Here is a 13,566-nt window from a genome sequence, read left to right on the forward strand (position 1 = left end):
TATCCTTTAGCTACAAAGCGCACCTTATACCTCTCTACATTACCATTTGTATCCCTCTTGGTTTTAAATATCCATTTACAACCAATTGGTTTTGCACCTTCAGGTAATGGGACAAGTTCCCAAACTTTATTGTCTTGCATAGATTTATACTCATCTTTCATGGCATCAATCGACTTTTGAGAATTAGAACTTTTCATGGCTTGATGAAAGTTGATTGGATCATCTTCCATCATTCCATTATCATCCCCATGTTCTTAGAGAAATACAATATAATCATTAGAATAGCATTTCTCCTTTCTCTTGTGGACCTCCTTAATGGCACTTGTTCTTGAGGTTGTTAAGTTTGTTTTTCTGGAACAATTACCTCATTTTGAATGGGGAGTTGTTCAACATTGTCTTGTAGAGGTTCTGGATTCACTTCTTGATCAATGATAGGTATAAGAACCTGAACATCGTCAAAAGTGATAGTAGAAATTGAGTTAGAATCCAATTCCTCATCGAAAGCAATGTCTCTAACCTTATTTCTCCCCCCAAGCTCAATATCCTCAAAAAATGTTGTAGTTCTCGTCTAAAAAATATTCCTTATTATGGGATCATAAAATTTATAGCCCCTAGATCACTCATAATAACCAATAAAATAGCTGCTTACTATTTTGGAGTCCAATTTCTTTTCATGTGGCCTATAAGGCCTTGCCTCAGCTGGACATCCCCATATGTGAAAGTGCTTTAGACTAGGCTTTTGACCTGTCCAAAGCTCATAAGGTGTTTTTGCAACTGCTTTATTGGGTACTCTATTCAGAATGTAAGCTGTTGTCTTTAATACTTCTCCCTAGAGGGACTCAGATAAGGTAGAATAAGCAATCATGCACCTTACCATATCCTTAAGAGTTCTGTTTCATCTTTCAGCTACACCATGTAATAACCCAAAATTCACAGGCATCAAAAAAGTGCAATATCGGGCCTCTGTTTTAGTGAAATGGGTTCGTAAATAATTATTAGAAATATTTATGAGTCTAGTGGTGTGTTTAATTAGATTTTGATTAAGTGAATTCAGCTTAATTAAGAAAAATCAGGAAAAAGGACTAAATTGAATAAGGTGTGAAAGTCTAATTGTAGATTAAAAGAAAATATGAGGGACTAAATAGACAATTGAGCCTATTCCATTAAATGAGGCGGCAAACACATGAAAAATCTTAGATTTTTGTAATTAAATATTATTTAATTATAATGTATATGATTATTATATTATAATATTGTAATTTATATAAATTATAAATAAGATATTATATTATGAAATAAATCAAATGGTGATAAATGTAGGGTGATAAAATAGTACATATTTAATAATAATATTTATACATTTGTAATATGTTTATTTAATTACTTTTTATTTAAGTAAATAGATTTTTATTATATTATAATATAATTTAAAAATAAATAAGTAAATAAATAAACAAATTTATGTCAAATGTATGATGATGATAATATATATGTGTAAAATACATATTAATACACTTGTAATTTATTTATATATTTTCTTAAATAGTAAGTAAAAGATATTTATTAATTAAATAATTATTATAAACTATATTATTATAATATAAAGTAAAGAAATAAAAACAAAACAAAAAAAAGAAAGAAAGGAGAAAGAAGCATAGAACATTTCGAAACAGAGCAGGGGAAAGGAGAAAAAGAAAAATAAAAGGAAAAACTAGGGTTTGAAGGTTTAAACCTTTAATTGGTAAGTCAATTAAGTCCTTTTTACTTAATTTTGATATTTTAGAAGATTTAGAATAAAGTTTTTTTGAAATCAAGTTGAAGTTTTGGAAATTCTTAGGTTTTTGAACATAGTTCATGTTGAATAAAATAATGAATTAGGGGCTTAATTGAATGAATTTCAAGTTAGAATTGATTAAATGATTAAATTGTAAATTAGGCTATAAGTATTGTGTTGTAGGGATTAAATTGAAAGAATTTTTAAATTAGGGTTTTAGTATGAACATTAGATAGTTAAGTAGAATATGGAAGGAAATTGAATGGAAATAAAGTATGAATTGAGTTAGAAAAGTAAATGAGTTAATTAGGATTAAATTGAATTAGGGTATAAATTGGATAGAAATTCAATTATTATTATTATTATTATTATTAATTAGTGTTGTAATTAATAGTGTAAATTATTATTATTTTCATAGTTAGCAAAGAACCCAAGGCATCGGCATCGAAAGGAAAGGAGAAAGTTATCGAGGAGTAATTACGAAATCTAGGTTTGTATTACTATAATTCAAATATATTTATTATTAATTGTTATATTTTAATTAAGATGCATGGTAGATAAATTTATTTTAATTAAAATGCATGGTAGATAAATTTAGGAAAGTAGTTGAAATAATGATATTGATTTGAATGAAATTGGTTTAAAAGTGTTTAGGGCTATTGAAATTGAATAGGAACAAATTGGAAATTAAAAGTGATTTGAATTGAATCAAATTGAATTGAATGAAGAAAATATGTGAGTGTTTGAAATGTATATTGATGGAAAAGTAATTAGTGATTTGAATTTGATTGGAAAATGAGTTAAAAATATGAATTAAATAAAAGTGAATTAATTTATGAATATGTGTGAATATGTGAATTGTGTATTGATTGAAAAGTGGTTTGAATTGAATCGAAATATGATTATATGATATTATTTGAAATATGTATTGGTATTGAATTGTTTATTGATCAAAAAGTTGAAAAGTGAATTTGAATTCAATGAGAATTGAATTGAATGGTGAATGTGTATGTATAATTGAACTGTATATTGGTTTGAATGTGAAATTATAATTGAAAAGTGATTTTGAATTGAAAATGAAAGTGAATTGAGAATTAAAATACCCTATTAACTAGTCGGGCTAAGTCGGATATAGTTGGCATGCCATAGGATTGGAAATGTTTAGGGATACTTCGAACTTGAGTCGATGAAGCACTATAAGTGTCGTACTGTTACTTCGACTTTGAGTCGATGAGGCACTATTTGTGTCGTAGTGCTATTGTTACATCGATTTAATCCAATGAGGTACTGAGTACCGTACTATTACTATTTACTTCGGCAAAGCCAATGAGGCACTAAGTGCTGTACTGGTGTGTTTGGTTGGAAATCCGTGTATCCGCTAAGGTTCGGGTTTCTTAATAGGGTGAATAACTAAAATGAGAAAATTAAATAAATTTGATTGATCGTACTATTAAAAATATGAGAAAGAAATTATGAGTTGAATTGTGAATTGAATTGAAATGTGAGATTAGAAGCACGAGCTTAAGGTTCATGAATTTGCTAAATATCGAATTATTGATATTGAAATCAGTTGAATAAATGAAATGAGAAAATCAAATGAATTGATCAATTGAACTATTGAAAGTATGAAAAAGTGAAATTATGAATTGAAATGTGAATTGAAATTGAGATATCCTATGAATTGGAAATAAGAAGTGAAAATAGAATGAATTGGAAATAATGAAATAGTGTATGAGTTAGTTGAATATAATCCTCTGAATTAATTATAATTATTTTTATTGAAAAATGTTGGTTTAAATAATTATTGAAAGACTAATGTTGTAAGGTTTTAGATATGGAATAGAATAAGTTATTGAGTTAGGATATAGAAATGAAATATATGAAATAATGATTTTATGAAATGGTTATTGATGAAATGCATGAAATGGATATTGGTATAATAAGAAGATATATAAATTAAAATAAAGAAAAACTATTTAAGATATATATTATTAGAATAAATTTAAAGTTTAAATGCATGAATGATTTATTGAAGGTAAAATAGTGGTAAGATTTAATGTGTATATATATTGTTTTTACCTTAAGTATTTGAATTATAATAATACCACTGGGTGTATACTCAGCGTATGGTTTGTTTCCGTGCGCAGAGTAGGTATAGAAAATTTGAAGAGTTGTATTTGAGATTACGAGTCTTCATCTCATTACATCTTCAAGCAACAAGGGGGTACGTTTTAAAATTTTGAATAGAATGGCATGTACTTAGGAAAAATTAAGTATGTCCCAAGTAGTTTATATTTAAATCCATTATTTGTCCGTTTTTATGTTCAAATATAATAGTAATTAGCTAAGGATTACTTTGGCACCAAATTGTAATATTCTTATTTCAGGTTCCTTGAGTCGAACATGATATAGGGGTGTTACACACCATTCATACTAGGTGATCTTGGCATGGTGTACTGTAGGACAATACCACATTCCTCTAGGAATTTTGCAAATGGTCCTGGACATTGTTCACCTGAGCCATCATTCTACCGTAGTACTCACCACCATGATCAGATCTGACGTTTTTAATCCTTTTGTTGAGTTGATTCTCAACTTTAGCTTTATAAGCTTTGAACATGTCCAAAGGTTGAGATTTCTCATGAATGAGATATAGGTACCCATAACGTGAGTAATCGTCTATGAATGTTATGAAATATTGTTGACCATTCCAGGATGCCGTAGGGAATGACCCACAAATATCTGTATGAAATAATTCTAAGACGTCTGAAGATCTGTTGGCACCTAATCTCTTGGTTTTGGTCTGTTTTCCCTTAATGCAATCCACACAGACATCAAAGTCTGTGAAGTCAAGGGACTCTAAAATACCATTAGACACAAGTTGTTCTACTCTAAGTTTTGAGATATGACCTAAGTGTCTATGCCATAATGATGCTGAATTTTCACGTGATTCCACATTCAATGTTTCATTATAGGAAGCAACTGTTCTAGCAAATAAAGGTTGTCATAAGTATTTAAATAACCAGTTCCAATAACATTTGAATTTAAAGACAAATTAAATTGACTGTTTCCGAATGAACAATAATATCCAAATTTGTCCAACGAAGAAACAGAAACTAAATTCCATCAAAAGGATGGTACAATAAAAATCTCTTTTAAATCCAAATAAAAACCAGTTCCTAATAACAACTTAAAATTCCCAATCACTTCCACTTCTACCGATTTTCCATCGCCTACAAAGATATGCCTTTCACCATCACTTGGCTTTCGGTAACTCAGGCAATCTTGCATAGAAACACTTATGTGAGTAGTAGCACCAGAATCTATCCACTAAATGTTTCTAGGTACTGAAGCTAAATTAATCTCAGAACAGATCAAATTAAGAACTTTACCTTTCTTTGCATGCCAAGCATGATATTTGGTACAATCTTTCTTTACGTGTCCAGACTTGTTACAAAATAAACAACTCTTTATAGCTTGTTGTTGTTTCTTTTGAGCTGGAACCTTAGCAACTTCATTCTAATATTTTTTTTCTTGCCCTTATCTTTAGGGGCATTGGCTAAATGAGCACTTTCAGACTTATCATGCTTTAACCTTTCTTCCTCTTGCACACAATGAGAAATGAACTTATTTAGGGTCCATTTCTCCTTTTGACAATTATAACTAATTTTAATATTAAACAGTGCAGGAAGCGATACCAAAACCATAAGAACAAGTAATTCTTTAGAAAGCTCGATCTTAAGTGCCTTAAGTCTTGAAGCAATATGGAACATCTCCATAATATACTCCCTTACGCTTCCTTGACCTTTATATTTCATAGACATCAAAGAAATCAGAAATGATGTCATCTCAACCTTATCGTTTTTAGCAAAACGTTTCTCAATTTCATCAAAGAAACCCTTGGCCTGAGCAATCTCTTCAGATTCTGTACCCCCAAAGGCTTCTGGAATGCTGTGTTTCATGATCATTAGACTCATGCGATTTGAACGATTCCACCTCCCAAAATCCCTCTTAACATCAGGGGTGCTTTTTGCAGTGAGAGGTGCAAGTTGTTCTTTCCTTAGTGCAAAGTCTATGTCCATACAACCAAGCATTATAAGTAAGTGCCTTTTCCATTCCTTAAAATTAGTCCCATTAAGCATGGGTATAAAATTTAAATTAACAGATATCGTGGAAGTAGAAGATGAATTAGCTGAATATAGAACAAAACAAGCTTAAATCAATATTCATAAGTAAACAATAAATTCAAGATAATGGCTAATCCCATCTCAAGATACCAAACACAACATTAATATCAAGTCTTTGGACAGTAATATTAAAAGTAAGCGGTACTCTTGTTGTAGCAATCAAACATTGACAATAAATTATGTCAAACAATGAATTGATATTTGGACTAACTTATTGCTCACATAAAATACCTTAGAATTGTCACACATTTATCACCACAGATGTCGCTGAAATTCTGCCAACTATTAACTTACCTTTGGCTCAATTAATAAACGTAAAAACATATAATCATCTTAATATTTCAAATAAACTAATCTACACAAAAGAGGTCACTTTGGCAGCATTTTGTTTCAACTAATTTATTTAAAATATTAGACATCCTTAATTAAAAGTCAAAATCTGAATTTATTTGTTTCAAAATATTTACCTTAATTTCATCTTTCAATCAAATTAAAAGATAATTATATATATTTATATAAAATTCCAAAACAACATGCATTTATTATATATGTATATAGTCAATATATATATGAATTAAGTTATGCCTATTTAGTGTTAACTTTTGTTTTAATCCATCAAAAAAATAAATAAATAAAAGAAAAAGAAAACCTTAATTTTTTTTATAATTTCAAAATAAATACACTTTAATATAAGCCTTCAAAGATCAATATATATTCGAAATATAAAACCCATAAAATTTTATGAATCAGTCGTTTAAAGAAGAAATTTTAATCAATTCCCAATGATTTAACATGATGAGGCTCAGATGCCACTTGTTAGATTTGTAAAATAAATCTGAAATAAAACTTAATAAACTAGGATCTATCATGTCAAATCATCAAGAATAAATCAAGAACAAAACTAGATGCGGAAGCGTACCTGAATCCATGAGGTCCTTGAAGTTTTACCGAATCTTGAGGATTTGATCTTCCAAATTAGCACACAAGAAATTCAGAGAATATATGCTCTCTCTTTCCTAATGATGAATGATGGGATATTAGAAAAGATATCTTATGTATAATTTGGGGACCTTAACTTTAATATTTATAACCTTGGCATATTAGTTCTAATCAAATTAGATGCAAAAGAAGATGCAAGAGCAACTGCAAGTTCAGATGCAAGAACAGCTGGATAGGATCCAGCAGGAGATGAGAGATCAAATGTTGGAGTCCCAGAAAAATATGCTGGAATCACAGAACAACATGATAAGCCAGCTGACACAGCTGCTTAAGGGAGGGTCTGACAAAGGAAAATGCCCTATGGTTGATACTGAGAATGTCAACGATGACTCTGTTTGTCCTACAAGCTTTGCCCCAGTAAACATTCAAGCACAGCCACCAAGGGTGTCTGTTAATGTTAAACCTCTGTATCAAACCGGTACTTCGGCACCGGTAAACTTCCCAACGGGCTCGTGTTCTAACCCTGGAGACAATATGGAAAATCCCACGATCCCTGATTTCGAGGAGGTTGAAGGGGAAAAAGTAAGGGCAGAGCTCCCAAAGCAGTTCGAGGATCGGTGCAAATGGATAGAGGAGAAGTTCAATGAGCTAGAAAGTGCTGATCATTATTGCGGAGTTAATGCAAAGGAACTCAGTTTGGTCCCGGACTTAGTACTTCCTCCGAAATTCAAGATGCCAGAATTTGAAAGATATAATGGAACCAGCTACCCTGAGGCTCACATTACAATGTTCTACCGAAGAATGACGGGATATGTCAACAATGACCAATTGCTAATTCACTGTTTTTAGGATAGTTTGACTGGGGCTGCAGCCAAATGGTACAATCAGTTGAGTCGTGCTCAGGTCAAATCATGGAAGGATTTGGTGTAGGCCTTCATGAAACAGTATGGCCATGTGACCGATATAGCGCCTGACAGGATTACATTACAGAACATGGAGAAAAGGTCAGGTGAAAGCTTCAGGAAATACGCCCAGAGGTGGAGGGAAGTCACTACGCAAGTCTAACCACCACTGCTGAAAAAAAAACGACTATGCTGTTTATTAATACCTTGAAGGTACCTTTCATTAATCATATGTTGGGGAGCGCAAATAAGAGTTTCATAGACATAGTGATGTCTGGCGAAATGATAGAAAATGCAATAAGGTGCGGGAAGATAGAAATGGGGGAAAGCACGGAAATGTCAGCCCCGAAGAAAAAGGAAAACGAGGTAAGCAATATGAGTTTAGGTTATTCAAAACCTGTCACCGTTAATCAATCGAGAACGGTAGTCACAGGCCAACAAGCTTCACCAAGGCAAGAGCCCAGCACCAGGAGAGATACGGAGAGGATACAGTTTACCCCTTCCTAGTGACATATAAGGAGCTGTACAAAAGCCTATTCGATGCGCATGTTGTAGCATCATCCTATCTAAAACCGTTGCAGCCCCCATACCCCAAGTGGTATAACGCAAATGCTCAGTGTGAATACCATGCGAGGGCTGTGGGGCATTCAATAGAAAGTTGCATCTCGTTTAAGAAGTTAGTCGAGAAGCTCATCAACATGGGTGTTGTGAAGTTCGACGACACACCTGTGGTAGGTAACCCATTACCCAGCCATGCTGATGGTGGGGTAAATACAATAATCGAGAATGTGGGGAGGAGAGTTAAGTTGAACGCGGATGAAGTAAAGACTTCGTTCAGGGAAGTTTGGAAGAAAATACTGGAAATGGGGTTGATCATGCAGAGTTCAAGGAGCAACTCCCGAGAAGTGGGGGACTATTGCGAATTCCACGGCGAGAAGGGTCATGAAATCCAGAGTTGCAAGAAATTCAGAGCCTTTGTCCAGGGCTTAATGGACAATAAAGAGTTAGAGTTCTTTGAGCTTACCGGAGAAGAGGACGTATGTGCTGCTGAAGAGAAGTCGATAGAGAAGGTTTGTGAGGCTAGTCACCCAGTGGTCATCATTTCACAAGCAAAAATCAGTGAAGCTGAAGCAAGGGTGGCACCAAGAATTATTATCCAAAAGCCCAGGGCTTTCCATTTTAGGGATAGTAAAAGGGTGCCTTGGAATTATAGCGGTAGTGTGATAGTTTTGGAAAAGAAGAGTTCGGACGGTACACTAAGCATAGAAGCCGAACCTGTAAAGAAGAAGTCCTTTGTGATCAGACAAGGAGAAAAGATGTCAGAACCACTGGTTAATGAACCAGTAATGGAGAACGAAGCCCAAGAATTCTTGAAGTTCCTAAAACACAGCGAGTATAGTATTGTGGTACAATTACACAAGCAGCCGGCTCGTATATCAATATTGACTTTGCTTTTGAGCTCGGAGACGCACCGTGATACACTGATGAAGGTGTTAAACGAAACTTATGTCGCTGACGACATTTCGATAAACAAACTAGACCGTCTTATCAGTAACATAAGCGCCGACAACTTTATTTCCTTTAGTGACGATGAAATACCACTGGGGGAATGGGATCTACCAAAGCTTTGCACATTACTACTCGCTGCAATGGGTATACGTTACCGGGGATGTTGATTGATAATGGTTCAGCACTGAACGTCCTACCTCTGTCCACATTAAACCAATTGCCTATGGATAGCTCTCATATGAAGACATGCCAAAATATAGTGAGAGCATTTGATTGCACTGAAAGGAAGGTAATGGGAAGGATAGAGATACCTCTTCTGATCGGGCCAAATATTTACGAGGTGGATTTTCTAGTAATGGACATCAAACCTTCCTATAATTGTTTACTCGGGAGGCCGTGGATTCATTCGGCAGGGGTAGTACCATCATTGTTGCATCAGAAATTAAAGTTGGTGACAGAAGGCCAGCTAATAATAATAAACGCTGAAGAGGACATTATCGCATCCGTTGCTAGCGATGCACCGTACATTGACAGTGATAACGAAGGGGTTGAATGTTCGCTTCGATCATTAGAGTTCGTGAATGCAACCTTTATTACTGAAGGAGGTAGGATCCCGGTGCCCAGACTCTCTGAAGCTACGAAGATGAGTTTACAACTGACAGTAGGAAGAGGAGCATTACCCGGAAGGGGATTTGGGAAATATCTCCATGGACGAGTGCAAGTGCCAATTTTAGCAAGCAAGTAGGACCGTTTTGGCTTGGGGTATAGGCCAGACGCACAATAGAGAAAGAAAGAGCTGGAAAGGAAGCAGGAACGGAGAAGAGCAAGATTAAGCGGGGCAGAGGTTAAATGGGAGCCAATGACCTTTCCCCATATATCCAGTACATTCGTGGCATGAGGAGTTGTCCATCCTGAATTGAAATTCACAGATAAATGAACGGCTGAGGGAATGATGAAGATTCTGAGCATCAATGCCGTATTAGAAGAAGGATCGAGAGAAGCAAACTTAGTGGGCGTTCGCCCCTATGACCCTGGAAGTGTTCTGAATAACTGGACTGTAGAGGAATTTCTTGTAGTTTTCAAAACACGCTTATTGTTTTTTAACCTAGGAACAATAAGAAATCTTCTGTGAAATAGGCCCATGTTCAAATCATTTATGCTTTCAATAAAGATGCATTTTTCATACCTCATCAAGCAATTTTTTTCCTTTCTTCTTTTCTTCATTCCATTCATACCACACAAATAAAAGTCTTCGATATTCTTTCATACCTACAATAAGTACCCAGATATTGATGTCATGAGCAACATTACTATGAAATCAGAATTCTCTTTCGAGCAAGACATGCGCCTACGGGGATCACAGGTTTTTGAAGATGACGAAGATAGTGGTTTATCTTTGGATTTGCTAAGGATGGTAGAACGGGAAAAAAAGTAGATTTTGCCTCATGAAGAGACAATTGAGATTGTGACCTTGGAAACAGGGAAGGAGGTGAAAATTGGCACTCGTATAAAGGAGGAAACCAAGCAGAATCTCATTAAGCTATTGCAAGAATTCAGAGATATTTTTGCATGGTCGTATCAAGACATGCCAGGGTTAAGCACTGATATTGCGGTGCATCACATCCTCATAAAAGAGGAGTGTAAGCCAGTTCAACAGAAGCTCCGAAGGATGAGACCCGATGTGGCAGTAAAGATAAGTGAAAAGGTTAAGAAATAATTTGATGTTGAGTTCTTACAAGTGGTTAACTACTCAGAATGGGTAGCCAACGTTGTCCCTGTCCTTAAGAACGATGGAAAGGTACGAATGTGCGTAGATTATAGAGATCTAAACAAGGCTAGCCCAAAGAACAATTTCCCGTTGCCTCACATTGACACCCTAGTGGACTATACGGCAGGGTATTCTCTATTTTCTTTTATGGATGGGTTTTCTGGATACAATCAGATCAAGATGCACCCTGAAGACATGGAAAAAACCAAGTTCATAACCCTATGGGGAACGTTCTGTTATAAGGTGATATCCTTCGGGTTAAAGAATGCGGGAGCGACATACCAAAGAGCCATGGTAACCTTATTCCATGACATGATGCATAAAGTAGGAGCACATTCAAGTTTTGAGGAAATTGTTCTCGAGATTGAAGAAATTTCAGCTAAAGCTTAATCCAACCAAATGCACTTTCAGAACCAGGTCAGGAAAATTACTTGGTTTCATGGTTAGTGAAAAGGGAATTGAGGTTGACCCAGATAAAGTCAAGGCTATACAAGAGCTGCCTCCGCCCCACACTTAGAGAGAAGTTCGAGGTTTCCTGGGAAGGTTAAACTACATCGTCCGGTTTATTTCACAGCTGATAGAAAAATGTGATCCCATATTTCGTCTTCTCAAGAAACATAATCTGGACGTGTGGGACGACGAATGTCAAATGGCTTTTGACAAAATCAAACAGTACCTGGCTAATATTCTGGTGCTAGTACCACCCAGTCCTGATAAGCCTTTGATTTTGTATTTGACCGTGTTTGACAATTCAATGGGATGTGTGTTGGGCCAACATGATGATACAGGAAAGAAGGAAAAAGGCAATATATTACCTCAGCAAGAAATTTACTGAGTGTGAAATGAGATACCCGCCAATTGAGAGATTGTGTTACGCCTTGGTCTGAACGACTCGGAGGTTGAGGCAGTACATGTTGTACCACACGACTTGGTTAATCTCGAAACTAGACCCTCTCAAGTACATGATGGAGTCAACCGCCTTGAATGGAAGAATGGCCCGATGGAAAATTCTGCTCTTCGAATTCGACATAATCTATGTGAACCAGAAGGCTGTGAAGGGGAGCGCAATAACAGATTTTCTAGCCAGCAGAGCTCTAGAAAACTATGAGCCCTTGAACTTTGATTTCCCCAATGAGGATCTAATGTATGTGGCGATTGTTGAAGAGGACACGCCCGAAAATCATTCTTGGAAACTGAATTTCGATGGGGCATCAAATGCCGTTGGTAACGGAGTTGGGGTAGTCTTGATATCCCCAAATGGAGATCATTATCCATTCACTTGTAAGCTGGATTTTAACTGCACAAACAATATGACAGAGTACGAAACATGTATCATGAGAATTCGAGCAGCTATAGACCACAAAATCAAGGTGCTAGAGGTATATGGAGACTCTGTATTAGTGATCTATCAACTTAAACGGGCATGGGAGAAGCGAGATCCCAAGCTAATCAGTTATCGAAAGTTAGTTCTAGAGTTAATTGAGCAGTTTGATGATATCAACTTCTTTTATCTCCCACGTGATGAAAATCAGATGGCCGATGCCTTGGCTACATTAGCTTCTATGATCAGAATAAATGAAAAAGAAGATATGAAGCCAATCCAGAAGAGTATTTGTGAGTTTCTGGCTCATTACTGCAATATAGATGAAGAAGAGGAGAGAGATGATCATCCTTGGTATCATGACATTCTAAAATATGTAAAAAACCATGAATACCCAGAGCAAGTAACTGAAAATGACAAGAGAACGTTGAAAAGGCTCGCCAATGACTATGTCTTAGATAGGGAGATATTGCATAAAAGGAGGAAGGTTCAGGTGTTATTAAGATGCGTTGATGCTGTAAAAGTGAAGAAAATCCTGGAAGAAGTCCATGAGTGTGTCTGTGAGACGCATGCCAATGGTTTTACAATGGCCCGAAAAATCATGAGATTCGGGTATTCTGGTCTATGATGGAGGGAGATTGCATCCGTTACGTCAAGAAGTGCCATAAGTGCCAAATTTATGGAGACAAGATCCATGTGCCTCCTTCACCTCTCTATATTATGACTTCCCCATGGCCTTTTTCAATGTGGGGCATGGACGTCATTGGGCCAATTTCGCCAAAGGCCTCTAATGGTCATCGATTTATTTTTGTGGTTATTGATTATTTTACCAAATGGGTTGAAGCCGCTTCATACGCTAATGTCATAAAGTCGGCGGTTAGCAAGTTCTTAAAGAAGGAGATCATCTATCGCTATGGTATGCCGGAAAGAATCGTATCTGATAATGCGTTGAATTTGAACAATAGCGCGATAGTGGAAGTCAGTAGCCAGTTCAACATTAAGCACCATAACTCGTCACTATACCACCCGAAAATGAATGGCACGGTTGAGGTAGCTAATAAAAATATCAAGAAAATTGTGGGAAAAATGACTGAAACCTATAGGGATTGGCATGAAAAGTTGTCGTTTGCCCTTTTTGCCTATCGAACTTCTGTTAGAACTTTTAC

Source organism: Gossypium hirsutum, chromosome A05 (genome assembly GCF_007990345.1).
Source record: "Gossypium hirsutum isolate 1008001.06 chromosome A05, Gossypium_hirsutum_v2.1, whole genome shotgun sequence".
Classification (NCBI taxonomy): domain Eukaryota; kingdom Viridiplantae; phylum Streptophyta; class Magnoliopsida; order Malvales; family Malvaceae; genus Gossypium; species Gossypium hirsutum.